This window comes from Mirounga angustirostris, unplaced genomic scaffold (assembly GCF_029215605.1).
Source record: "Mirounga angustirostris isolate CCGP_5_RB_7025 unplaced genomic scaffold, mMirAng1.0.hap1 SCAF_15, whole genome shotgun sequence".
Taxonomy (NCBI): domain Eukaryota; kingdom Metazoa; phylum Chordata; class Mammalia; order Carnivora; family Phocidae; genus Mirounga; species Mirounga angustirostris.
In genome coordinates this window covers 13235062-13262986 of record NW_026991723.1, presented here as the reverse complement: position 1 = coordinate 13262986, position 27925 = coordinate 13235062, and the positions used below count along the sequence as shown (strand labels likewise).

The 27925-nt window shown below is 40.1% G+C and overlaps 1 long non-coding RNA gene across 2 annotated transcripts in view; it reads right to left on the bottom strand.

Annotated features, from left to right (window-relative positions):
• LOC135362638 (uncharacterized) overlaps positions 1 to 27925 on the bottom strand; it is a 76341-nt gene that overhangs the window by 35706 nt on the left and 12710 nt on the right. Inside the window, exon 3 of one of the 2 annotated variants that reach the window (XR_010407560.1) lies at positions 15051 to 15184. The exons of the other annotated variant lie outside the window; for it this stretch is intronic. This is a non-coding gene — a long non-coding RNA (uncharacterized LOC135362638). Of the gene's footprint in view, positions 1 to 15050; positions 15185 to 27925 lie in introns of those variants that run through there. 2 annotated transcript variants of the gene reach the window in all.

Sequence of the window (27925 nt, the reverse complement as noted above, 5' to 3'; positions counted from 1 at the left end):
AATACTTGTTTTGGACAGGCAAGAGAAAATCCTTTAGCGTCCAGCAGGTTGGGAAAATGATAGAAACCAGGGAATGTGATTATATGACTTAATTTCAGGGGCCGAGTTTAGAGTTGATGCACTGAGGAGAACGTTCGATTATATGCTCATTAATCTAGAAACATACAAACGTATGTGATAGGAAAACTGCAAGATTTATCATAAAATTGTGATTTTAAAGTTTTCCGCTAATCCAAAAAGCACTGGTGAAAATACTAAAAGATGTGTCATTTGGAGAAAATAATATCTTTCCCCAGAGAGTTCATTTTTCCATTTCTTGTGGATCCTTCTTCTACTCTGAAAAAAGCAAAGAAAAAAAGACTGAAATGGTGTTTGGTCCTGCGTTTCACTTGTTTAAATGAATTTTTTTTTTTCAAACTTCATTTTATTGTTGCCAGTTGAAAGCCAGGAGGTATAATCTTTGGATATAGCTCTATTTTCCGGGTTCTGTCTCTGTTCAGCTTTAACCATCAAGAGTTCACATTTATGAAGCCATTCTTATTTTTCACTATGGACATATTTTCTTTATGCATTCTCTTAATACATTTGAGTACAATGTCTTAAAATTACATAACCTTTGCATTTTTGTTTCTTGGATTCTTTAGGAAATAAGAGTTTTTAAAATTTACTCATAGGTTGTTTCCCAATGCAAATTACACATTTAAAATTATTCTTGAAACTTATAACTTACACATGCGTATAAATGCATTTACTGTAAGGACAGTGATTGTTATGCAAAGCACCCTATGGAACATGAGTTTCTGCAGATGCTGAACATTGTCTACCCAAAGTCACATTGCTTATCATTATTCTTATATAACTCATAAAGGTAGGAAACAAATTGGTTACATTCAAAAACTGAAAAATGACTTTTTTGGAAAAAAGTCAATAGTACGCTCCTTTATCCAATCCAGAGCTTGGAGGATATGGTAACGCTGGAGCCCCAGCGTTCAAGGTTACCTGCATCTTCTCAGTTGGGTTACTGCATCTGATGCAGGGGACTATGTGTACTATACTTCTCCTCAGCCATTTTCCTCTACCCTGCTTCTTCTGGTCTCTTGAGCCCCACATCTCAGCTAAACATAAGACTTGGTCTTGTTTTTAATGAATATTGAAAATGAATTCTTCTGGCCTTTGCTGAAGTGTTTATGGAAATGACTTTAGATATTTAAGTTAATGGAGTTTAAATCATATTTCCTTACAAGAAAACAGCCATGCAATCTTGTTCCGGGACATCCTCATTCCTCGGTAATCCTGCATTTCATTCTGCAGCAACTCCTAGCATACATTAGTAAGAATATGTGATGCTCTGCTCTGTCGGTAATTTTTTATCTATTGTGGGCTCAAATCATAATGTGGCTTAAGTGTTAAGATTTAAATACGTAGGCCAATGACATACAAGTTACACTTTTTAAATAATCAAAAAACAATTGTAAGCAGAAGGTAATAAAAGATGATAAAAAGAAATAGAAACATTCACCCAGATACACAGTCTTCATGGCACTGCTGAATCCCCACATGGGACCTTACTGCATCTGCACGAAGTAACAACATGGACAAATTCTTGAACTGCAGTTTTGAAAATGATGATAAGAAGTAGCCCTCATTGGGGCGCCTGGGTGGCTCAGTTGGTTAAGCGACTGCCTTCGGCTCAGGTCATGATCCTGGAGTCCCGGGATCGAGTCCCGCATCGGGCTCCCTGCTCGGCAGGGAGTCTGCTTCTCCCTCTGACCCTCCCCCCTCTCATGCTCTCTGTCTCTCATTCTCTCTCTCAAATAAATAAATAAAATCTTAAAAAAAAAAAAAAAAAAAGAAGTAGCCCTCATTTACTGTTTGCTCTCCGTGTAAGGCAATACTCCAGGAACTTTACAAACGTGACTGTATTTCTATTGTTTTTTCCCACCCCGCCCCCACTCTTCATTGTCTCCTGTAGATCGCTTCATTTCTCCCCTCCCCCTATGGATGGATATAGAAAGTAAAACTGTGGGAAGCTCAAGATACTGCCTCCCACCTCCACCATTTACAATATGTACTTTGTCTTCTTCCAGAAAAAAGGAAAGAGCCTCAGTTGCAGAGGTAAAATGGAAACAAAATACCTACCTCATAAAAAATGTTGTGAGGAACAAATCACACTGTGTACATCCGGTGGTTGACCCTTAAGATTTCACAGTTTCTTTAGCTTCTAGCAGGCAGACTAAAGAGCTGACATTTTGAGAGTTAATTCTAATTCTATACAGGGAAGGGAGGCTAGAGTGAGGGGTTGGGAAAGAGGATTGCAAAAGTGTCCTAAGAAACAAAACAGAAAAAACTCTGTGTTCAAGCACTTAAGAGAAGCTGTTGGTTAAGGTAAGGGCTCTGTGCCAGAAGCTGTGGGAGAAGCCATTTTTTTTTTGGAGTATTGTTGCCACACAATGTTACATTTGTTTCTGGTTTACAGCATAGTAATTCACAACTCTGCAAGTTACGCTGTGCTCACCACAGGTGTGGCTGCCATCTGTCACCATTGGACACTATAACAGTACCACTGACTATACTCCCTATACTGTGCCTTTTGTCCTCATGACATACTCTTTCCATAAGTGGAAGCCTGAACCTCCCACTCCTCTTTCACCCATTTTGCCCATCCCCTCACCTCCCTCCCCTCTGGCAACCATCAGTTGTTCTATGTATTTATGGGTCTGTTTCTGTGTTTTGTTTATTCATTTGTTTTGTTTTGTTTTGTTTTTATAGATTCCATATATAAGTGGAATCATATGGTATTTGGCTTATTTCATTTAGCATAATACCCTCTAGGTCCATCCATGTTGTCACAGATGGGAAGATCCCGTTCTCTTTTATGGCTGAGTAATATTTCACTATATATATATATAGTGAAATATATATGCATTGCACATCTTCTTTACCCATCTGCCTAACAATGGGCACTTGGGTTGTTTCCCTATCTTGGCTATTGTCAATAACACTGCAGTAAACATAGGGACCTTTTAAATTAGTGTTTTCATTTTCTTTGGGTAAATACCCACTAGTGGAATTAGTAGATCATATGGTATTTCTATTTTTAATTTTTATGGGAACCTCCATACTCTTTTCCACAGTGGCTATACCACCAATTTACATTCCTGCCAACAGTGCATAAGGTTTCCCTTTTGGGAGAAGCAATTTTTCTCTGTCCATGTTAAGGATAGATTTTCTGGCTTTCAAGATCAGCTGTAAAGAGACTCATCTAGGACCCAGTAAACATGTGATTTGGATAGAACTGTCCTCAAAGACCACCCAGAATGTGTGATTTTTGTAAAACGCAACTGATCATGTGGCTTAGACTCCAAAGACATGAAAAAGTATGAGGAGGAATTACATTTCAGAGATGAGGCAAAAAAGAAGGCAATGTTTGAAGACCACTGTTATTTATCAGCTGCTAACTAAATAAACCAAGAGACTTTCCACTCTTTGTGAAAATGGCTAGAACAACTATGAGAATGTCGACTCGCTTCTCCCATAGTCTTCCTGGGACTGTAGTCTTCCTGGGAGAGTCTACTCTTCCTGTAGAGGAAGCCACAGTTGGTTGGCCAACTAAGAATTAGTAACTCACATCTCACATGGTGCTGTGCCAGAACAGGAGCCTAGGGCCTTTTTAGGGACAACTTAGTTGCAAGCTATAGAACCCTATTCCGGCTAGATTCTGGGGTAGGTGGTTCATTGTCAGGACAAACTGAGATAACCAAGGGCAAGAAGCAAAGGTAAACCAGGTCTCTCATGAGGTTGTGTGATACCCTGCTCCATCCTCTCTCCACACACCTGCTTTGTCCTCCCATTTCTCTCCGTGATCATGTTTCTCAGAACCTCCTGGTTTCTATTCCTCCATGTCATCAGTGGCTCAGGTTTGTCATCTTTCCTTTGGTTCCAGTTGAAAATGTTCAGCTGCGAGATACAATGAAGCATCCGGAGGGGCAAGCCCATGTTGATAGTCAATATCACAGAGTTCCTGTGCTCTGTATTGTCTCAACTATATATTTTGTGTGTGTCTTTTGGGTTAAATTCTCAAGAAAGACACCATAATTGGCTGTACTTAATCCCTAGATGGGTTCCCTTGGGATCACGTGTCCATGTTGCTCTGTCAATGTGGCCAGAGGGTCCAGATCACCTGCATTACGTCTGACTGTCCCTAGGATCAGTCTTTTAGCATAAATTGAGGAGAGAAGGCAATTTTTTTAAAAGGAGTGAGGGACATGGTCTGTTCAGACAAGGCCAGATGCTTCTCACAAAACATTAGCTTGCAATCCTGGCAGTCCATAGATGAGGAAACTGAGCCTCCAAGACATTAAAACGACCCTTTTCACATACCTAGTAAGTTACAGAAATGGCAACTGATCCCAGATCTCTCTCTCTGACCCCAAAACCCATGTTCTTCCCATATTGCCTTACTAGCTAAATATTCAGATGGCCTGCAAAGATGGGAGCAATTAGTTTGAAGTCATGAGAACTCAGAAGGAATGAAGGTGTCTAAAATAGCTTCTACACTTCCAGGCAGTATGCTCATTATCTTGGAAATAAGAGATTTCTCAGAGAAGTTATTAATAAAAAATAAATGCTGCCTATAAATGCTATTAGAAACTAGTAATTCATGAGAGGTGAAGAAGCTGCTCCTGACCTGAAAATGGGGAGGAGGCAGCTTAAATTTAGGGGGCAGTGGGTGATACCCAAAAGCAAAAGAGAGACCTGGTTGATTGTGCTGGTCTCATAGTTTTGCCCTAAATCATTCCTGCTGGCAGGACCTATAAACTGCTGTGATTTTGCCACATCTCCCTTTTTTGTAAATGGGAACTTCAGACTCTTTGTGTCCCAACCTTGGAGAAACACTGGAAGAAGAAAGAATATGGGAGAAAAATATTCAGAAAATACTTGTGAATAGCAAAGATCATTAACCCAGTCATTGGAAGCTGGCAACACAAGGAAGGATGTAATAGAACATATTCTCTCTCTCTCTCAGAAAACCCTAATGTACTTTTCTAATTTACAGAATTAAACTGGAAGATTTGGATGCCTTTAGGCCTTTGCTAGTTGCAATAAAACTTCTTTACCTTTTCTGATGCTGTGAATTTCCCTAAATTTCTCCATAGCTGTCGGACAATTGCTTTGTGGATGGCGTTTGCCAGTGTCATTCAGGGAGCATTCAGTAGCGCCTTATCTGTAGCTTAACGTGTTTTTACCTCCCCAACATAATAGTATGGGGGCGCCTGGGTGGCTCAGTCGTTAAGCGTCTGCCTTCGGCTCAGGTCATGATCCCGGGGTCCTGGGATCGAGCCCCACGTTGGGCTCCCTGCTCGGTGGGAGCCTGCTTCTCCCTCTCCCACTCCCCCTGCTTGTGTTCCCTCCCTCACTGTGTCTCTCTCTGTCAAATAAATAAATAAATAAATCTTTAAAAAAAACACACCAAAATACTATGCAAGGAAATGTAAATTTCCATAAAAGGTAAGGAGACACTCTCCCTCTGTCTTCCACATAAGAGAATTTTCCATGAAAGCTTCCCATGAAAAGAGGGCAATAAATTCAGATACAGTGATGATAAACAGAAAAACATTTCAGTATGTTGGTAATAACGTGTAATATAAAACCATGATCAGTAAGACTGAGCTCTTCAATTGTGACAGTCATGGAGAATTCTAGAATAAAGTTGCGTGTTATTTGAAATGGAATTTCCTTCTATATGGTGCATTTTCAGGCTAGCATTCAACCTTTAAGCTGGAAATTTTCTGATTAAACCCAATGCCTGCCATGGGGAGAGCTGTCAACACAGGTCTCCTCTGATTGCAAGATCTAGCTGACATGTTCTGCGTTGTGGATATCTGTGATCTCAAATCTGCAAGGTTGCAGACACCTTTGAAAATGTAGTCTTTAAGATACCTTCCCTATGCACACCCAGCCCCGAGATGATTTCCTACCAGTTATAATGCGTGCAGGAGCAACAAGCCAAGTGCATCAGATAGATATGCAGAAGACTAAGTAAATTATAGCAAATTTCAAATAATGGGCATAGAGAAGTGGTTCTGCTTGTTAACTTCTATTATTAAAGCCCCGGACTGGGTTGTGAGTTGAATTAGAAAGTGCTGTCGTGTTTCTTTGAAGGAGTAATAGGTGAAGAAAAAGTTGTGGCTTTTTTCTGGGATGTTTTAAGATCTAAAAAAGAAAGTCTACCTTTGGTATCATCCTGCCTCCTTTTCCAATGCCACTTCTTTTTGGGAGAGCCTACTTTTTCATTTTTTGGTGAATCTCTCCATGGAATCACATGCAGTCTTGAGATTCTGCAGAAGATTAGGCTTCATTTGTTAGTATCTCTGATTTATATAGCCCTAAATCTTTACAAATAAATACAGATAACTTCACAAGTATGTTAGTTGGGGCTGGACCTGAAATACTTTACAAATGCTGCTCTGTCTCACTTGAGTCTTGGGGACACCGCACTCTGAATGAAGGTCACACAAACTCAGATTTTTAGTTTATTTCCATTTCTTGTCAAATTACTAATTTGGGAAGGAAACCATTATAGGTCATCTTCTTGTCAATACCATTGATTATCAGTCTCTTCACCAGCAACCTATGGATCGTCTTCAGTCTTCCTGAGACATGGATGACTTTTCTGTGTGGATTAAGAGTAGTTGGTTGAGATACGCAGATTGTACTTTGGTTTTAAAGGTGGTTGGAGGTGTTTTGGATTTTTTTCAAACACACCTTTTTATTTCCTAGTTATGAGCAGATCATAAGATGCCTCACTGAAACTGAGCTCTCGCCAAAACTGATGCTGTTTTGAGAGGAATCAGTCTGGCTTCATTTCTACATTGTAAACAATTTCTGAACTCAGGAAAGGCGCTGTTCTCCTCCAAGCCCTAATTGTGTTTAAGGGAATGTCTAACTTGTATTGACAGTGAGAAATTTGTCTCCATTGGGCTGGCTGAAAGCAGATATTGTGCTTCTCCATCCATCTTAACATTAAATTATTTTGGAAGATGAGACACTGCTGATGCTGCCCTCCAGCACCCCTCCCCCCACCATCTAATCCATATTCCACCAACACTTGTACTGGGATATCTACCATAGAAACAGTATAGGATCTGTAAAATGACTCCTAATCTTTCTATAGCTGCTCTGTTTGAGACCCACCCGGGATTCCTATGTAGCCTCCCCAAAACATTTACCTTTGTGTCTCTAGGAAAAGGGTCTGGTTTAATAGGTCATTGCTGTCGGGTGGTGATTCATCATTTATTTGCCCTTAGCACTCTCAAAAACGTATTTTTCCATCAATACTGAGCAAAGACTGGTTTTGTGTTTGAAATATGCTTCTCATTTTCAGGTTCAGTTGGGGCTCGTGAGCAATTTCAATAATATCCATATGCAAAGTAGACTTCATTGAACACCCTTAAGCAAGCCTGCTCAAATCAAAAGTTGCTATGTAGCAAATTTAAATGTTGGAAAAACAGCACCATCTGCTGGAAAGGGGCAGGTAGGGAAACACTTGTTAGCCAAGTATTGGAGAATCTGAAGGCCAAAATCCTTGATTAGCTCAAATCTGTGCATGTCACTGAGTAGAAAGTGCACAGAATGAAAGTAGGCTTCTTATCCTGGTTCAGCCTTCTTCATCTTATTTTGTCTTCTTCTTTTTTTAACCTGCGTGTCCTTGAGGAAATCGCTTCTTTAAAATAAGAGTGCCTTGGGAGGGAGTTAGAGATGCAGAGTAAATAGGGGTTAGGAATCCAGGCTGTGATGTCAGCATGGCTGGGTTCAAATCCCAGGACTTCTGTTTAATAGATGTGTGGTCATAAGCTGGCTCAAGCCCTCTTCCTCATCCTCAGCTGTAAAATTGCTGGAGGGGTGGTAATCAAAACAAAGCCATTGAATGGAATGAATGAATGAATGAATGAATGAATGAATGAATGAATGAATGAATGAATGAAATAAAGAGTTCCTTATGTGTGTCTGGTGGGGGGGTTGGGAGGAGAGGGAAATGGTACCTAAACTTCCTGCCTCCCATTAGTCAGCTGAGAGAATGGTTGCCAAGGTACTTAATACCCTGTACGTCACATTAGAGCTAGCTATAAGATATAAGTATTAGTGTTAGCATTTAGTCAAATTTTAACTGAGCAAGATGTGGTAGAAGCAGCATGGGGCTGATGAGCACTCTAATACACTGCCAGAGAGAGCAGTGTTAATTGAAAAAGTAATTTGGCAACAAGAGGAAAAGCTTTAAAAACATTCATTGAGTTTGACTCAGTAATTGTACTTCTAAGAATCCATCCAAAGAAAATCATTAGAGACATGGAAATAGGTTTATGGTAAAAAATGTTCATACCGGGGCGCCTGGGTGGCTCAGTTGGTTGAGCGACTGCCTTCGGCTCAGGTCATGATCCTGGAGTCCCTGGATCGAGTCCCGCATCGGGCTCCCTGCTCAGCAGGGAGTCTGCTTCTCCCTCTGACCCTCCCCCCTCTCATGTGCTCTCTCTCTCTCATTTTCTCTCTCAAATAAATAAATGAAATCTTTAAAAAAAAATGTTCATACCAACATTGTTTATGATGTTGAATACAATGTATGATTATCAGGAAGGAATAAATAAATCACATGATAGAGTATTATGCAGCATTAAATATCATATTTTGAAGTTTCCTGATTTAAGGAAATATTCAGGATATAGGGTATGAAAGCAGATGGCCAGTGTGATTATAATTTTGGGAGGAAAAAGAAAAGGAATCAAGGAAGGAAAAAAGATATTAATGGACACTCAACAGAATGTCAAGAGTGGTTATTTCTGTTATTGGAGGATGTTCACAAGCACCCCTGGTCCTCAGAAATGACACCCAAAAATGTCTCCAGGCTGTTAAATGTTCTCTGAGGTGGGGTGCAGAATCACCCTTCATTGAGAACCACTGGGTTTTTTTGTTTGTTTTTTATTATGTTATGTTAATCACCATACATTACATCATTAGTTTTTGATGTAGTGTTCCGTGATTCATTGTTTGCGTATAACACCCAGTGCTCCATGCAGAACGTGCCCTCCTTAATACCCATCACTGGGCTAACCCGTCCCCCCACCCCTTTCCCCTCTAGAACCCTCAGTTTGTTTCTCAGAGTCCATAGTCTCTCATGGGAACCACTGGTTTAAAGGAAAGAAGTAAAATCAAGTTACTTCCATGCTTGCACATTATTAGGCCCAGCTTGATCAATAAACTGGTTAGAGGTATCAAACTTGAAGAGTGACTTACCAGCTTTCCAGGGTCTTGCCTAAAGAAAATTCTCAGGAAGTGGATTTGACATCTGGCAAGAAGGACTCATAGGAGATAACGGATCTATGCACACACTGAAAAAAAAATTTTTTTTCTAACTCATGACCTGAGAACTGAAGCATCTTTCCCTTTATATCAGCTGTATTACTTTGCAGTCATCTCTTGGGCAAAAGAGACTCAATTCTCATCACTGACAAGTGATGATGGTGGGTTTTTTTTCTTATTCTTTGTATTTTTTCCATGTTCCATACTTGGCTACAATTAACATGAATTAATGTTATCAGGGAAAAAAAAAAAACTTAAATATGTTTAAGAACCCCCTGCAGCAGTCTAGGAAGCAAATGCTCCAACCCTGGCTTGGAATCCTGACACATTTCATCTTCTCTTTGTACCCCTTCCATCATCTTAACGTAGGACAATATGCATAATTGCAGTAGTAAATATGAACATGTACTGAAAAGTGTGAAATGCCATGGGGATGAAAACTTAGTTGCCTTAAGTCACATTTCCCTTCGGGTTTTCTAGGCTTTGTTTTCGTCAGCTCGTTTCCCCAGCTTTTCAAAGAAATGAACCAACCGAGCCATTTGTAGGATGCAGTTAATTGTCCCCGGAGACCCACCGTAGTTTCGGATAGGTCTGCTAGCCTACGCCATTTAGGAAGCCAAAGTCAGGAAGGCCAGTCACTTTTGCCCTCGGTGTGGGCACGATTTCTGATAAGCCAATCAGGAGCCCTGTGGCAGATGAGCTTATAGCTGATGAGCTGTGCAATGTGCTTACGGAGTCTCTTCTCTTTCCTCAGTGTCCAAACATTACGTTCTATATAACCTGCTAGTTACCTGCAAAATCTCCTTTTGAAAAAGAATCTCTTTGGAGGTCCAGCCTCAATATGTGGAGGAAAAACAAGCGTGAGACCACTTAGCTCCACAACAATAACCAAAATCAAATAAAATGAGCTGGCCGCTTCCCTTAACCATTTTTTGAAATGAAATTTTCTCACCAGTGGAGTATCAGTATGTGAGGGTTTAGCCACAAGCTAAGTTAAAGGAGTTGTAATAAGTTCTGAAAGCCATGACTGAGTAGAAAACATGGTAGTCAGAGGAAAGGATTATGTATTTTCTAATAACAGCAGGTAGAGTATCTGCAGAAAACACACAGATGCAAAAATGTAGACTCACTTTGTGTTATGTAAACTCCTTTTGTGAATAGCTTTATCGAAGTTGAATTCACAGAACATTAAATTAATTTATTTTAGGTGCGTCATGCAGTAATTTTTAGGAAATTTACAGAACTGTGCATTTTCAGCACACCAATTGAACTTCTTTTTGAGGCCTAACACATTGGATTGTCCAAGTCTACCATAATAACGTAATGCATGGGGACACGTGTGTGTGGCTGAGGACAGGATTTGGAGAGGTGGTGTTTATTCAGCATTGAATTCCTTTTGCCAAGAATAGATTCTAAAGGAACGTAGGGCATGAGAAGAGAAAGATGCGTAGGTTCTTCAGAGTCCTAGTTCGGAAAATCTTTCATCAATCTGCACATAGATATGTATGGAATAAGGTATTCTTTGGTATGTGAATTTCCGCTTAACATTATGTTAATGAGATTCACCCACATGGGTGCACATAGGAGGAGTTGATTCTTTCTCACTGCCACGTAGTATTTCATTGTGTGAGCATGCCACAATTCACTTATCTCTTCCACAATGAATAGAAATTTGGATTGTTTCCAGCTTAAGGCTACTATAACTAATGATACCATACGCGTTCATCTACATGTCTTTTTCTGAACACGTGTATGTGTTCCTATTGCTATTTGCCTGGGAGCAGGATGGCTGGATCCTAGGGTATGCATATATTCAACATTAGTAAGAAATTCGAGGTCGTTCTATCAGTTTACACTCCAACTTATAGCAATGTATGTCCCGCCCAGCATTCAAGAATTTCATTCTTGCCTCATCACCAATATGTCATATTGTTGGTCTTTTTACTTACAGCCATTAGGTGGGAATGTACCAGTATTTCAGTATTTCCTTGTGGTTCCACTTTTCATTTTCCTGAATACATTTTATTTTTTTTATTTTTATTTATTTATTTATTTATTTTAAATATTTTTATTTATTTATTTGAGAGAGAGAATGAGAGAGAACATGAGAGGGGGGAGGGTCAGAGGGAGAAGCAGACTCCCTGCCGAGCAGGGAGCCTGATGCGGTACTTGATCCCGGGACTCTAGGATCATGACCTGAGCTGAAGGCAGTTGCTTAACTAACTGAGCCACCCAGGCGTCCCTCCTGAATACATTTTAATATGTTTATTGGCCATTTGGATTACTTCAAAGGATCTCATCAAGTACTTTGCCAACTTTTCATTAGATTGTGTGTTGGACCCAATTTCTAGGCTCTCCCCCAATTAACGCAGTCCTTCTAACCCCCACTCTTGGACCCTTAGCTGATTGCTCAACGGACTGCCTAAGTGGCTAGTGCTGTGGTCTCCTTTCCTATGCCGCAGGCTGCTTAGGGCTCCCCCAGCCTGAGGGGCTGGTCATCAGCATGGTCTTCCTCATGCCCACCATGCTGGAGCTACAGCGGTTCTGGCTCCCAAGCCCAACCTATAAGACTATGGAGAGTCTACGTCTCCCACCACCTCCCTAGGGCTACCTGGAAAGGCAGGTGACCTAACCCAGAAATGTAAAACAGTTATTGCCCTAGTGCGGAGTACTTTGACAATGAGAGACCGGAGCTAGAAGAAAACCAGCATACAAATTCTTCCCCTTCCCTCCTTGCCATATACCTTTCTGACCTAGGTATTTGTGTCCTGTCCCTATGTCTTATAGGGAGACTGAGCAGTCTAGCAAGTTCTGGGTAGCTAGGTATGTGCCTTCCCTTCTTCCCTACCTCTCTTCCCTATCTCCCTCACTCTTTGCTGCCCTGGACTTATTGTGTTCCAATAAAGCAGTATCTCATGAGCTTTCCCTCAGGGTTGGTTTTTTAGAGGACCTGGACTATTGATTTGTATTTATTGATACAAACTCTTAATTGATTAGATGTATTACGAATATCTTCTATCATGTGACTTGCCTTTTAATTCTTATAATGGGTTATCTCTTGAGCATATTTATTAGCTCTAGAGATGACAAACGGGTATTCATTGCACGTCTAATTTCCAGGTATTCACAAAGTGCTGTTGCATCTATTTATGGCAGTAAATCTGTTGGTCTCTTTGTACGGTGGTAGGTCACTCCTCAGAGTAATCAAATTCACTTTATTGAGAGAAAAATGGCATAATTACAGCTAAATAGAGGCCATTCCCCTCGGTTGGTTTTAATGACAGTGAAAATTCTAGCATAGGTACTTTGGTATCTTCTGCAAGACGTTCGCAGTTACTACTGGTCTCTACATAAAGGGAAGAGGGACTTTTAATTAGTTTTGAAAATGTTGACTTAAGAATTAGACAGCTTTCTTTACTGCAATATTTATGCTCTTTTGTTTTGTTAATATGTATTGTGTATTGGGTATCTCCAGAAGGAGATTATAGTGTGTACACTCTCAGACATACTTAACTTCAGATGTCTATTAAGCAACATCTTACAGGAATAATGCTATGAAAGGCATAGATTTGGAAATAGTACTCCAGAATGTGACCTACATTACATTTGTAGGCTTAGACATTCTAGTGGAGGAAAATGGATAATTAATGATTGGCAGGAGCCATATCTATTTATTATTGATGCCCAGGAGATGGCTTTTTAGGATTACTGGCATCTCCCCCGCATATCTTGAAACCTGCCAGAACCGTTGAGTGTTTGCTTACCTGCTGCATTAAACCGCACCGAGTGAAGCAGATGTGATGAGACTTGGGGACCATTAGAAAGAAAGCTTCCCCATCCATAAGGAAATTCAGGCTTCAGAATATAAACAAAAATTTTAGAAAAGCTCCTTTCAGATTTTGTTAATACCCGAAGAAGCGAATGTTCAGTGAGAAGACCCCCTTTGCTCCTCCCTAAAGATGTCATTAAGTTAGTAAAACTTTACTTCAACACCTTTGAAGAGAAAATATTCTAAATGATTACCCTGTCTTCCCAAACTCAGTACAACAAATCCAATTTAGTCCTTCCTTGAAAGGGGCATCATTTTGTGACATTTTATGTTGAAAGTCAGCACTGCTTCACGTCCATTAATATATGTTGGCCATTTACCTCATCCTTAGGTAGCCCAGGTTGCTCTGTTTTCTGAAGTTACTTCTTATCTGCCTTTGAGATCCTTCCTTATCCCCCTTCTTCATGCCCCTCCCCAGACTGCTTCTAATTTGCTATGCTCTTGGAAACCATGTTCACACACCTGTTGGTAGTGAATTAGAGGAGCGGGTCCGTCACCAACATCTAAGTTGTGCTTCTTTGATTAGAAAGAAGTAACTTCTCAGAAACTTTCTTAGTTTTTTTCTTATTAGGCAAGTATTCGATCAACAATTATTATTATGGCTTGGGGCTGTGTTATGGATAGTCATGTTTGCCAGAAAAGTAAGGAATCTTTATTTGTATTAATTAATCTTTATTTCTGTTAATTAATTTCAAATAAAAAAGAAAATATATGACAACTTCAAATTCTATGTAATTCTTTACCTCAGAGAAAACATTTTCTCCTTTCTATTTTTACATACACACGATGAATGCTTAATTAAAAACAGTTAAATAAACTCATTTATTACCTCTTATATATGAGAACCCCGCTATTTGCAAGAGATACAGCCAAAACTATGGTATATTAGATCCTAGTAGTCCTAGCCAATAAAGTGAAAAAATACTCTACAGTAAAATTTAACTTAAATCGCCTCTCAGTGTTTTATATTCAGCATTTTTTTTTCACTTTTTAGTGATAAACTCAACAAAATTTCTTTCAGTGCCCCTGTCAAGAAAAAAAAAATACATGATTCCTAATTGTGATCCCTTTCTTTTTACTCAATTCCATAAAAAAAAAAAATTCCAAGAACACTTTAAACAGAGTATTTTAAGGGAAATTATCTTTTTTAGAGAGGTGAGCAGAAGCCACCATTCACACTTTACGAGATGGAGAATGTTGGCGTAGGGATGCCAACTTGGCATTTCCATACAATGAAGCTAATCCCCACAACCAAACTTGTCAGTCATCTCTCTCTGTGTATTAATGCCCAACTCTCATTTAAATAGCCAGGAAAACTCTGATCTTTGTTTTAAGTGCAAAGCCCTGCTGATGAGCCAATTTTGTTCAGGCCTCCGGCACATTGTTTGTGCTTCATGACCTGGAAAAAAGACCCATTATATCTGAAAATGTTAATGTTTCAACACAGGAAAGGACAGTAAGGTACAAACCAACACGGAGTCATCTTTCCTTTGTACTGGATTTGGTTTCTGAATTATTTCCTGGGAAAGAGCTCTGGCCGTAATTCCGCCCCCTCCCCGACCCGGCCATCTACATGGATAACATCTTCACATCCCCCATCCCCTTTGCCTTCTCTTTCACATCTACAGCAGAGTACATCCTTGTATTATGGAATCGTATGTGTCTGGGGCAACCTTTACACCAGACTATAAACCAGAGGCAGGAACAGGGTTATGTCGCTCTATTTATGGCACAACAGTGAGCTCTGGGAAAGGGTTCTGTGACTTATTCTGATGAGATCCGAGCCAACGACTTTCTTTTCCCCGAAACAGTATTATGTGCAAGTCAGAGGTCATTCATTCATTCATGTATTCATTCATTCATCAAGGTTGTATTAGGCATCAAGCACTGTGACATTCTTCAGGGATCCCCAGCACCCCGCGCATGGTGCCTGGGGCTGAGTGTGTCCACAAAAATTGAATCACTGAGTGAATGGCCTGTGTTTAGCTCATTGTAGCTTCTCTGGAAGAAGAAAAAAGCAATTAACATGATTCTTATTCAAATAATAGATGAAAGATTGGGAGGAAAACCAAAGCCACCCTAACTTGTCTCATACAGATGCAAAGAATTTGTGTCTCTTGTACAAAATCTGAAATCTGTGTCCCTCTCTTATCTTCCTCCAAATTAAAATGCTTTGGCCTTCAGAGTAACAAAATAAATCTTAATTGGTTCCCATTCAATCATCAGCATTTATTAAATGAGTACAATAAGCTTCAAGCACAAAAGAGATGACGCATCCCAGATCTTGAGAGTGATAAGGTCAAGCATAACCATGGCTTTGCTGAGTATGGGGCGTGAAGAGATGAAGGGACTTGCCTAAACCAGAGTGGCAGCCATGACAGACCTTGCAAGATAATGCGTATTTGCACGTCAGACTTTTCTGATCCTGCCTTTGCTATGTATCATTCGTTTGCAGGTGTGGTGAATTTGGATCCTTATCAGCTAGCCATGTTGCAGAGAAGCAGGCTTAGTAAAAGGAGAGTTATGTAATATAATTACAGCTGTATGATATTCAGTGTTGACCCTCATGTTCTATATGACTGCACCCCAACTGCCGAAGAACCAGAATGTCAGCCCATAAACCTTGCTTTGTGTGGCCACAGGTGTCTGTCAGTGTCATCTTATCCTAATTGTAGCAACAAGCACAATATTTAGTAGATGCGTAATGATGATAATGGACATTTATCAGCTGGTTGAAAGTTTACACAACACTTTTACCTATGAGCTCTTGTGTCCTCTCCTATCAGAAGCCATCCTCGGGGGACATTAATCAATTGTTAATAATTTGGAAATTAGGGGCGCCTGGGTGGCTCAGTTGGTTAAGCGACTGCCTTCGGCTTGGGTCATGATCCTGGAGTCCCGGGATCAAGTCCCGCATCGGGCTCCCTGCTCAGCAGGGAGTCTGCTTCTCCCTCTGACCTTCCTCCTTCTCATGCTCTCTGTCTCTCATTCTCTCTCTCTCACATAAATAAATAAAATCTTAAAAAAAAAAAAAAAAGTCTCAGTCTCCGGGCGCCTGGGTGGCTCAGTTGGTTGAGCGACTGCCTTCGGCTCAGGTCATGATCCTGGAGTCCCAGGATCGAGTCCCGCATCGGGCTCCCTGCTCGGCGGGGAGTCTGCTTCTCCCTCTGACCCTCCTCCTTCTCATGCTCTCTGTCTCTCATTCTCTCTCTCAAATAAATAAATAAAATCTTAAAAAAAAAATTAATAAAAAAAATAAATAATAATTTGGAAATTAATAACTTGAAAACAAAACTCAACTTCTCTCTATTCTTTTGTGCCATTAAATAATATCAAAACATTAATGCTTCCGATTGTCCAAGTCCCATGATTGTTCATAGCTGCATATGTTTCTGCTCCTCCCAAGGTAAACATTTTTTTTTGAATGCTTAAATTTTGTAAGTATTTAATGAATTTATTTCTGGATATAAAATAAAATTCCTGAGTATATTCTTTCCACAGTATATTTCAAATTCCATAAAATGGTTTACCACTGTAGGCATGTTGCTAACCTAAGTCACATTTAACCTACCTTGTCAAGGTAGAAAAGGTGAATGTAATATCTTCATAAGTTACTCACACAAGATAAGCCATCAGATTAAGGAATGTACCTCCGAGAATGTCAATATTTCGAGCTGCCTCATGGGGATTTTTCTGTCCAAGAACTGGCTCTCTGTTATTTGGAAATGCTTCAGGGGTCCTTAATCTACTGTCCCCTCTGAGTTTAGTGATGAAGGGTGTTTCCCTTGGTTTTAATTTCTTGTGATCACAGCCACACCCATAACCGTTGTGTAGGTCATTACCCTATGTACCTTCACCTACTTCCTATTTACATTTTCGGTCCTCCCCCCACTTTTTCTTTCTTTTCCATACCCCTTTCATTTTAGGCTGTTCCTGTTCCTTCTGGAACAAGGCAGTATAGAAATAGTGCTGAAACAAAGCACAGGGTTAAGGCAAACCAATCAGGAATTTCTCTTGAAAACAGATGAGGGGGCGGGGGGAGTTGCCCTCTCTATCCCACTGCAAATACAGAACACAGTTTTTTGTTTTTTGTTTTTTTTTTTTTAAGATTTTATTTATTTATTAGAGAGAGAGAATGAGAGACAGAGAGCACGAGAGGGAAGAGGGCAGAGGGGGAAGCAGACCCCCCGCTGAGCAGGGAGCCCGATGTGGGACTCGATCCCGGGACTCCAGGATCATGACCTGAGCCGAAGGCAGTCGCTTAACCAGCTGAGCCACCCAGGCGCCCCAGAACACAGTTTTGAAAGCTCTGTATAAACCTCAAAAACATAAGTGTTCAAAGTGTCTCTGGCCCAGAAGGAAACTATTGCCCTCACGAAAGTATTTTGACCATAGCTGCCTCTGAGACCAGACAGATTCTTCCTCTAGGCTGATGCTACTCTCATCATTTTCAGTCCTTTGAGTCTGGACCATCAGCATGATTTAGGGCGGAATCAGAAGGCCTGCCCTACCGTCAGGTTGTGTAGTAACTTTGGCTAGGAGAAAAATGGGAAGAGTGTGTGTGTAGAGGTTGGTCCAAGGGAACCATCCACTTAAAGTGGGAAAAGACCAGAGATTCTTATTAATAGATATTTGTGGAGGGGCACCGGGGTAGTTCAGTCCGTTAAGTGTCTGGCTTCAGCTGAGGTCAGGATCCCAGAGTCCTGGAATGGAGCCCTGCATCAGGCTCCCTGTTCTCAGTGGGGAGCCTGTTTCTCCCTCGGCCCAACCCGCCCCCCCAACTCATATTCTCGCTAGCTCTGCTCTCTCTCTGTCTCTGAAATAAATAATATTTAAAAAAATAAACAAAAGATATTTGTGGATACTTCCTAGTTTTGTGCTGTAAGTTATAGAATATGCCTTTTGAGGTGAAGTATGTAATTACTTGATTCTCTTTTAATTTTCATAATGTATTTCTATAATGCTGTGGTCTATTTTTTTCTTTTATTCCTTATTTATATTCCAAATAAGTTCCAAACTCCGTTACTGGTTTTTTTTTCTTTCTTTTAGCTTTCTTGATCTCTGCAAGAAGTCTCTAAACAATGACCCACACTTGCACCTCATCCACTTGATTTTCTAGAGATCTATTTCTTGACCTCTAATATGTTTGATTATATCTATGCCATTAAAGTTATAATTCCCATAGTTGGAACTTGATTTTTCTATCTTGATGAATTTATTTTTAAGGGCACTTTCAACCCTGAGATTCTCTAAAATGTCTCTTTTGTCCAAGAAAGGAAAGGATAATGAGGGTTTATACAGTGTCTGTCCTTACATTTTTTATGGATACTTTAAAGCAATTATGATGCCACAATAGTATAATTAAGACCAATGTCTTCAAGTATACATTTATCCAGTGGTTGGTAAATTGACCCATTCATTCATTCATTCTTCAAACATTAAGTGACTTCTCTATGCAAGCACAGTGCTAAGAACTATTTCTATGGTGATAAAGCAGAGAGGGTTCCTAACCTGGAGGAGTTCACAGTCTGGTGGAGAGAAACACAGTTAAGCAGATGCCATAAAGTGTAATCATTACTATGGTCTAGGCATCTGTGGGGTGCTTTGGGGCACAAAACAATGGGTGATCAGGTCTCCCTCAGATATAGGTAAGAAAAAGCTTTATAGACGGCCTCATGATTCAGTTGAGTTTTCCAAACAGCAGATCCCTAAGAGCCCAGGGGAGGGGACAAGAACTTTGGTGGTTTGGGTGGAGGGTATAGTACAAAAAAACCCAAGGGACATAAACTGATATAAGCAGCTCAGGATCTCAGATGTAGTTTTGTGGCTCAAGTGTGAGGTGTGAAGGGGAGACTAAGTAAGAAATGAGTAAGGATAGAGACGAAAAGGGCTCAGAAAGCCATAAGAAGTTTGGGCACAAATCTTCAGGCAGTGAGGATCTATTTGAAGGATATGGTCAGATTTGCCTGAGAGACCATGTTTTCATACATAAACTCTAACTGTAGGATTACCTGTAGGAATGGCAAGTCATCTTTTAAGGCTATAACAAAATGTGGTGCAAGTTTACAATCAAGGATGGTCGTTTGGGTTATCTGAGAAAATGAAAGCTCTCTTTCCCTCTTTCCACTTTGGTCTGCTCTATTGCTTTTCCATCCCAGTTCTACAGATATCTCTCAGCCTTTTCCTAGAGGCTTCCATGCCCTGCTCCCTTCTGTCTGTAACATCACATTTCAGGTTCTTTCAGTACTTTATGCAGGCACTGGCCCTGGCTTCAGCTCTTTTCCCTGGCTGCTTCCTACGGAGCACATAGATTTCTGTTGTCCAAGCTCCACGTTGGTAACAAGCTCGCCAGTTAGGCACACATTTCCCAGAGCCATTTGGATCGCCTTCACTCCCAGGAAGGGTTTTGCTTCGAGAGACTTGTTCAGCTCAAATTCCATCCCAAGCTTCTGCTATCCTCCGTCTGCTTTCCAATTGGTAGAAGTAGAGAAAAACCAAGAAAACCTTTCAAAAACATTTACTCTGAAACTTCCGGTGAGTTGCTGAGTGAGAGTTTAGGTTCCCACAAGGCCAGAATAAAGACGGTACTAACGGGTCGCTTAGCACGTAGCACTTGTCAGGGATCTCATTCGGGCACGGGTATCTCCAGAGCTAGGAAAGCTCCAGAAATTGGAGTTAACGCTTTATTTTATCTTGAACTGTTAATTATCTATGGTTTAATGACAACTGCCCAGACAGCTTGAGCCTTGCTATAATTTACCAGGCTGTCCCTCCTTGACCTTCACAAGAGATACTATTAACAGCCAGTGAGCTGGTGCACAGCAGTCCAGAGAATTGTCTTCTAGGTCATAAGCATAATTTAGAAGCCATTGTTTGCTTAATTTACAATCCATTAGCATACTCTGCTTCTTCCCTTCACTAAATGTAATCACTGCCCTCTCCGAAGTGGAGACATCTACCTGTAGATTTTATAATTTTTTCTAGGAGCCGGCCTCTGGGAAAGCAATCTCCTCTTCAAAACTTCAGCCTAGACTTTTTCAAGCTTTTTGGAGCTATCCAATATAGTCAAAGATCTCTACAAGGAATGGTTGGAAAATCTGGATCTAGTTCCAGCCCTGGTATTCACTATCCCTGCCGCACCTTGGTTTTCTCACCTGTCAAAAAGATTAGTCAGAATGTCTGCTTTGCGCTAAAGGGCTCCGTGGTGCCAGGCAATTCTTTGCACTGCTCCATCACATAAAAAACTGTAAACTAGAGAAATTGGTTTTAAAAAGACCTAAATCTCTTGGTTGAGGCATTAGTCCCTATAAATCTCTTTATTGTTATTTGTCAGAGGTAATCTTTTAATTAAAATCTGCCTAACCTAATCCAAGAGTGATATACAATGAATTTTGAGGCTTTTATTAATAAATGTTAAAGTATCTCACTGCACAGTGAGCCTCAGTCGTGATTAAGCAGCTGTATTTTTTTTGTTTCGTTATTGAAAGTACTCATTGTCTCTACAAGTTCACAAATTGATTACTGCTTTTTTTGTATAATAATTCGTGCACATTCACTTTGGAATTCTTTTGTCTTCTAGCATCTGGTTCTTTATTTTCTGTGACTGTATCTCAAAAAAGAAATCAAAGATTTGGCGGTTATCTGCTTAATGTAATCAATATGTGTAGCTGAAGTCGAAAACTCACCCAGACCCTCAATATATTTTGAAGGGTGTCAGCCTTCCAGTGATCAGTTTCGCTGACTACATTTGTAAGATTAAATCACCACTTTCTACCAGACTGTAGAGTCATACTGTGCACCCAAGCCTTATCTAATCCTTGTGCTGTCTCTAGTCAAATTTGCTCTCTCTTCCAGATGTGTTCCTTACGCCAATTACCCCTTGGGTTTTGGGGGTGTTTTGAGGGTTAGTTGGTAGTCTCTTTTTGTAAATGATCAGTATCATTTAATTTTTGAGGTCCTTCTATACAATATATTCTCAGTGCCGTTTCCCTCAAAATGGCTTGTGGCACAGGAAATTCCTTGAAAATGGTGTTTGAAAATGTACTCCAATGTAGAAAATTATCTAAGGGAATTCTCTTCACTCACATATACTGGGAATTTTCTGTAATCCATTCGTCTTGTCATAAATATTGGGAGTTGCCACAGGTCACCTTTAATCGATCTGCTTGTTGTATTAGGTTAATTCTAATGAAAATATCAGATGGGAAGGAAAAGAAAGAAAAGTTGGGATTCTATGCAGTTATTAGTGACACAGTTTCCTTTCAGATAGCTTGGGCCAGTTAACATGCTCCTCTAGATTTTCAGTGATGTAAGCTATTTTGTAGATAGATGTGCATCGTTGGAATGGGACGCGTGGTCCTGCCCCGTTGTAGGAAATTTTAAGGACTTAAAAAAATCTTCTGAAAAGTTAATATGCATGAAACATGAGAACAAAATTCAGGGTGGTGCGCACTTGAGAATTCTATAAAGAACATAAAATGCAGCAGAGTCCGAGCACAGATCTGTGTGTGTTTGGAATGGCATACAGAATTGTCATACCACTACTTAATGCTTATATCGCACTTGACACTTTGCCCAGTGCTTTCACGGACAAGATCTCATCTGATGTTCAGTACACCTGATAAATAAGGACTCTTGTCATCTCTGCGGGTTGCCAGTAGAGGCTCTGAAGAGTTAAGGATCTTCCCAGGTCCTGGCCCCAGCACTCAAACTAGCTGTTGTCTGACTTTTAAACTTGTGCTCTTTTGCTCACCTCAGATTCACAGACCTAGCAGCAGCGTCCAAGTCCGAGTCCTTTAGTAGGTCCTGTTAGAATCAGTGTGGCAATCAGATGTAAGCTTCTTAGAGACATAAGCCCTCAAGAAGGTCTGTTGTGAGAAGTGGTATTGTCATGATACTAGTAACATTTATGTAGCAAACTGTCAAGTGTTACATAATTGTTAGTAATACTGGGACAATTTCCTGTGACAGCCCAAACAGAGATCTGGGCCTTATTTTCTATTCTTTACAGAATTCGCAAGTGCTCATAACCTTGTATTTTATTCTTATCTTCAATACTCTTGATCAGTGCTGTACAACTAGGTGCCTACAACAGTGTCTGGGACATGGTAGGTGCCCAAGGAACATTTGTTGATAGAAAGTCATGAGAGTAACCCTGGTCTTTGGACTAAAGGCATAGACCTTGATATATGCAGAGATATTCCATGAGATATAAACACTGAATATAGCAAACCCGGATGAAGCAGTCCCAGAAAGCCCATGTAATGTCCCAGGGTCCCGCTCACCCAGGTATCCATTTACCCCATAGCCTCAGGCAAACCTTGGCTGGGTCCTAAGTTTGACTCTGCTCCCAGATGGCAGAGCCATTGGACAGCTCCACAGAAAATGTGCCTTTTTCTTGGCTTATGTAACAGTCCCCAAAGTGTTTTCACAGACATTGCATTTGAGCTTCAGAACAGCTCTGAAAGGAAAAAATCACAGGTCCTTGCACCTTCCCGGGCTCCTTGATCTCTAAAGTTCTTTGCCATTCTGGTGCTATGATACTCTTTCCTCACTTATAAGTTAGGGGCATGCAATGAAATTACTTCCCAACTTTTAAGCAAAGCAAAGTAAATTTTTCCTCTAGTAGTTGTCTGCATATCTTACTTTTTATTTTGGTCTTAGATCGTATTCCTGATTGTTTATGATAAAAGCACCCAGAACCCCCACGCATGTGCATGTGTGTGTGTTCTCTGGCTACACGTCATAATTGGATGACTGCGTATGTACAAACACAGACATGTGTCTTCTGCATTTGTACATAATGCCATATAAGAAAACTTGTATCTTGTAGCTCAACAAGAAGCACATTAAAAAAAAAACTTGTTGGTGTTAAAAGGTGGTGGGATGACTTTAGACACCTTTTCATTCTATCTACTGTACATGCTCTCCTCTAACTCTTCCAAACAAGATTTTCAAGTTCCTGGACATCCATGACCCAGTTTGCCTTCCAGTGTAGTATGATTTCCCATATGTGGAGTCATGCCTTAAGCGTATTATAATTTCTGCTATTTTCCAGTAGAAAAAAATTGTGCTTACCTCCTCATATTTTTCCACTTCTTTAAAAATAACTGAGAGGCTTAAAATGCTTTGCATAAGGACTTCTTTCATGTCCCAGGCCTTCTTTGGGAGAAAAGAGAAAGAATCCTTTGATGTAAATCTTTTTGGATGTAATCCTTTTCTAATATTAATCTTATTCACTGTGTGTCGATCTTTAATTGCCATTAGCCCTTTAATCTGACCACGTGTGGGATTTGGGGTGGGGGGTGCTTTACTACCACACTAACACGACTCTAGGTGCATACATTTCAGTTTTCCTTTTCCAAAAAATAAGACTACAGAGCCCTAACCATTCCAAGTCTAAGAGGTATACTTTCAATCCCAAAGTTATCAAGATACAACTAAAAAGTTGATGGTCACCATGGGGCTTCATGATATTTATGTTATGCCATTATTTGTATTAGTAGTCATATCATTATAACTTGTATCTTTGTGGTACTTTAGCATTAGGGAAAGAGTTTCTTGTAGAGTACCCTTCACATCATGTATTCATCTGAGCCTAGCAAAAGCCCTATGAAGCAAACAGGCTTCCTTTTTATGCATGAGAAAATTGGGGCTCTGAGTGTTCTGGTTTCTGCCCAAGGTTCCTTGTGACGAAGCCAGCTCTCTCACCCCAGCCCCAAGCATGGTCCATGTGACCTCACCAAGCAAATTTCTGCATTATGCGGTCCTTCCAATTTGGAGGACTTAAGGGGAGTAGTTTCGTGAGCAAATGTGTTACTGCTGTCTCAGATATTGAGACACCTGCACCTTGATATTATAATAGCCATCCAGTACAGGAGACCATGCTCTGGGGAAAGAGATCATGGTGTTGCCTCTTTTATAGAATAGGCTGTAGAGGGATGGTCCTTTGTGCCTGTTTAAAATGCCATCTCATGGGGGCGCCCGGGTGGCTCAGTCTGTTAAAGGTCTGCCTTTAGCTCAACTCATGATCCCAGAGTCCTGGAATCAAGCCCCACGTTGGGCTCTCCACTCAGCAGCAGGAGTGCTTCTCCCTCTGCCCCTCCCCCGCTCTCTCTCTCTCTTTCTCTCAAATAAATAAATTAAATCTTTAAAAAAAACAAAATGCCATTTCATGTCGCAAGTAGTTAAGCAGCTGGCATATTTTCTCAATCTTATTTAAAAGCATATTTGGTCATGTCACTTAAGTGACGTTCCCAGACATGTTCAGGTAAGTAACAAACGGAACAAGGAAACTATAGCAGTTTTTTATTGTTCAAATTACTTCCTTTTCCACCTGTGGCATATGTATGATTAAAATAATAATTGCCAGTATTAACCACTTACATCCTCATATTGACTAAGAATTAGAATAGCCTGTTTAACTGAAAATCCTTAAACTGCATTCAAGTATAGATTCCCTTAGAACTGGTTTTAACCAATCGTCAACATGATAGTTTTTCATAAATGCTTGCAGATCGGCTAATTTGATGATCCTCTTTTTTTTTTTTTTTTTGAGGTCAAACAGGCAGGTATAAAGCTTGACTCCAAGGTAGAAAGAAAAATGTATTAATTTGAGACTTTTTTTAAATTCCAAAAGCACAAAAAACTGAAGTAACAAAAATTGAATAGAACCACAGTATTTCTTTCAAGATAATTATTTTAAAAATAAAAAGTGGCACAGTGTCAGTAAATCAGCTAAAAATATTCCCAATGTAATAAAATTCCAGAAATTGGCTTTATTTTTAATCACAAAACTCAAGGTCTGACTCCATTAACGTAAAGGAAGAAAGTGTTGATCTAGGAGAATTATCCTGTTTCTAGATATTCCTAGCATTTCACAGATACCTAGTTTCACATTCTTACTGTAATAGGGGCTTCTTTCTCTGAAAGACATTGAATATTGTTGATTCATTCTACTTTTGGTAATGTATACTATGCTATTGACTAAAACAGTAAATCCTCTACCCCCGCGAAGAGTTAATTTCTAAATATAGTTTTTCTTTTTCTTTTTTTTTTTTTTTAAGATTTTATTTATTTGACAGAGAGAGAGATAGCTAGAGCAGGAACACAAGCAGGGGGAGTGGGAGAGGGAGAGGCAGGCTTCCTGCCGAGCAGGGAGCCCGATGAGGGACTCGATCCCAGGACCCCAGGATCATGACCCGAGCTGAAGGCAGACGCTTAACGACTGAGCCACCCAGGCGCCCTAAATTTAGTTTTTCAAAACTTTTTTTTTTAAATCTGTCTTTCATGTTAGAGGCTTTCCTCAAGTCCTAGAAACATTTGGTTATTATTATATCTTAAAGTGAGGCACTGAAGTGTAAACTGGGAATTCTTTGTCCTGAGGTAGGACTTACTACCTGGTGACCTGTTCAGTAAGGTCCCCAAATTTTGTTGAGAGAGCCCCCAAAGCCAAGACCATTAGGTCCTTGTTTGGTGCTCTTTAGTGTTTCCAAAGAAAAGTCCTCCAGTGTTGTACCTGAAGATGTGTGCAGGGTGGGGTAGGCGTGGGCAGGGGTCGTGGGGAAGATATTCAGCCGTGTTCCTCATGTTCTAGCAGCTGAGAGAGGCAAGGAAACTAGGGGCTCTCAGTGGCCCTTTTGAAGACTTTCACTTGATCTTTTTGTTTCCAATCTGGTGCCTTATGCCTTCTCTCAGCTGTGCCTCAGGACCCAATCCTCTGAGGTTCAACTTTTCAAAAGAATAAACCTCTGGTTTTCTACCTGTATAGAAAAGGGTCATTTTCCTGGCTATGTAGAGTGGAAGAGGAAATTTGGCTGCTTGTCTTAAAGACTAAACCAGTTGTTCATATGGATTTGACCCTACAACCTAACCACTTTTCAGCCTTCAAAAATACCTGCTGCCTCCATCCCTGAGCCTATCTGAGATTCAGCCGAGTGAACCAGCCTGTTTCTTGTTGGCTTATGCCACGCTTTCCAGTCACTTAATCTTAGAACAATCCCAGTCAGGTCTACCAGTTACCACTCATCCACTTAAAGCTTTCAAAATCCTGTTGGCATCCATCATGAATTGCCACCTTCTTCTCCATGCTCTTGTCCTTGGGGGATATGCCTTCACTGTCATTTTAGGAGAATATTTGAGAGGAACCAGGAAAAATGCACATATTCAATCTTCCATGTTTGATCAGAAGTGCTGTGAATGAGCACTCTAAAATGTACATGATCACCTTATTCCAAATGTACATCATCACCTCTTAAGGTAGACGAAAGTCAGCCTGAAGGGAGCCATGCCTCCTTGCTATTCTCTATGCCCTGGAGTCAAGTCAGTGTGTCTACTGAGCTGAAGTAGCCAAATGGAAATGGTTAGGGAATTATCACTGGCTCAGGAGGAGGATATTGTACAGCTAGCCCTCCCAATTATCACAGACATTTTTTTTAAATGGTATGGATTATACATTAGCAATGGTGATAAGACAATAGACAAAGTTGAAAGCAAAATATGTGTCTGTCAGTGACAAAATAAATTCAAAAACAAGATCCCCTAATGAATAAGAGATAAACTTTTGAGAAAAGTCTTGGAGTATATATACTATTGGATCAAGTATTTCCAATTTTGTCTTAATTACCCAGAAAATTTTATATCCAAGATTGGACAAACCACACACACACACACACACAAGCAAAAAATACTCTTAATTCCTATTAACCCAATAAAAAATCTTAAAAAGTGAATACATTGTCTTAAAAATTCAAATTTTCAGGCAACTATTATGTGTTAGGTGGTTACAACAGTTGATAGTAAAGACTGAAGCTAAGCTTCCTTCAGACATAGAAAGCCTCATCATTATAGTGACTTAGGGATAGCCAAATCTAGTTAATACGCCTTCTTGGTTCTATGGAGCATACTACAATCTGTGCCAAATGCAATTAAAGAATGGTTCAAATGGCAATCTGTAGAGCTTTGAAGATATCCGTGGGAAATAGGCTGCCTGGCTGTTCATTACTGTTGTAATAGATTAGAAGTGACATTGGTTTAAAAAAAAAAAAAAGCAACTCATCATTCTGGTCCAGTTGACCAATTAGGGCATTCACACTTGTCATACTGCAGTTGCACAATTGTTGACATTATTTTTCATCGGATGATGGTTATGGGAAAGATACGTGGTGTTTGATAGACTCTCATAATATCTCTGCCTCAGACCAAATTTAAGTCTTCGTGCACATGTGAGTCTACATACGTGTGTTACGGCACAGAGGTAAAATGGACCAGACCAGCATCTGGTGACAAGAAATAAGTGGGTTGATAACTTAAAAAGCAGATGTTGAAAAACAGATAACCAGACAGCAAGAAAATACAAGATTTGTATGAGCTGCCTCACTCCCCTGAGACATAAATGAGAAGACTCATAACTACAGGCATAGGAAACTTATAGTTCCCTGACAGAGTTTCTTCTTGTCATTCCAGATTTCCAGGGAAACTCTCTTCTATAATAACTCATCAAAAGAAGGCATTTTATACTGACATAAATGTCATAGTGTGAAATTATACCTGTAAGGTTTGCATCACGTATCCATTCCAGAATGCTCTTTAAAAATAGAACAGGAAGCCTTTTTTATACTTATGATCCTTATATTGTTTCCCACTGTTTTATTAGCACTTCAGATGAGGAACAATATAGTCAGGAATCATTTTGTCAGTGAACAATTAGCTCTTCGAAGATCTTTCCAGAACATAAATCGTCTT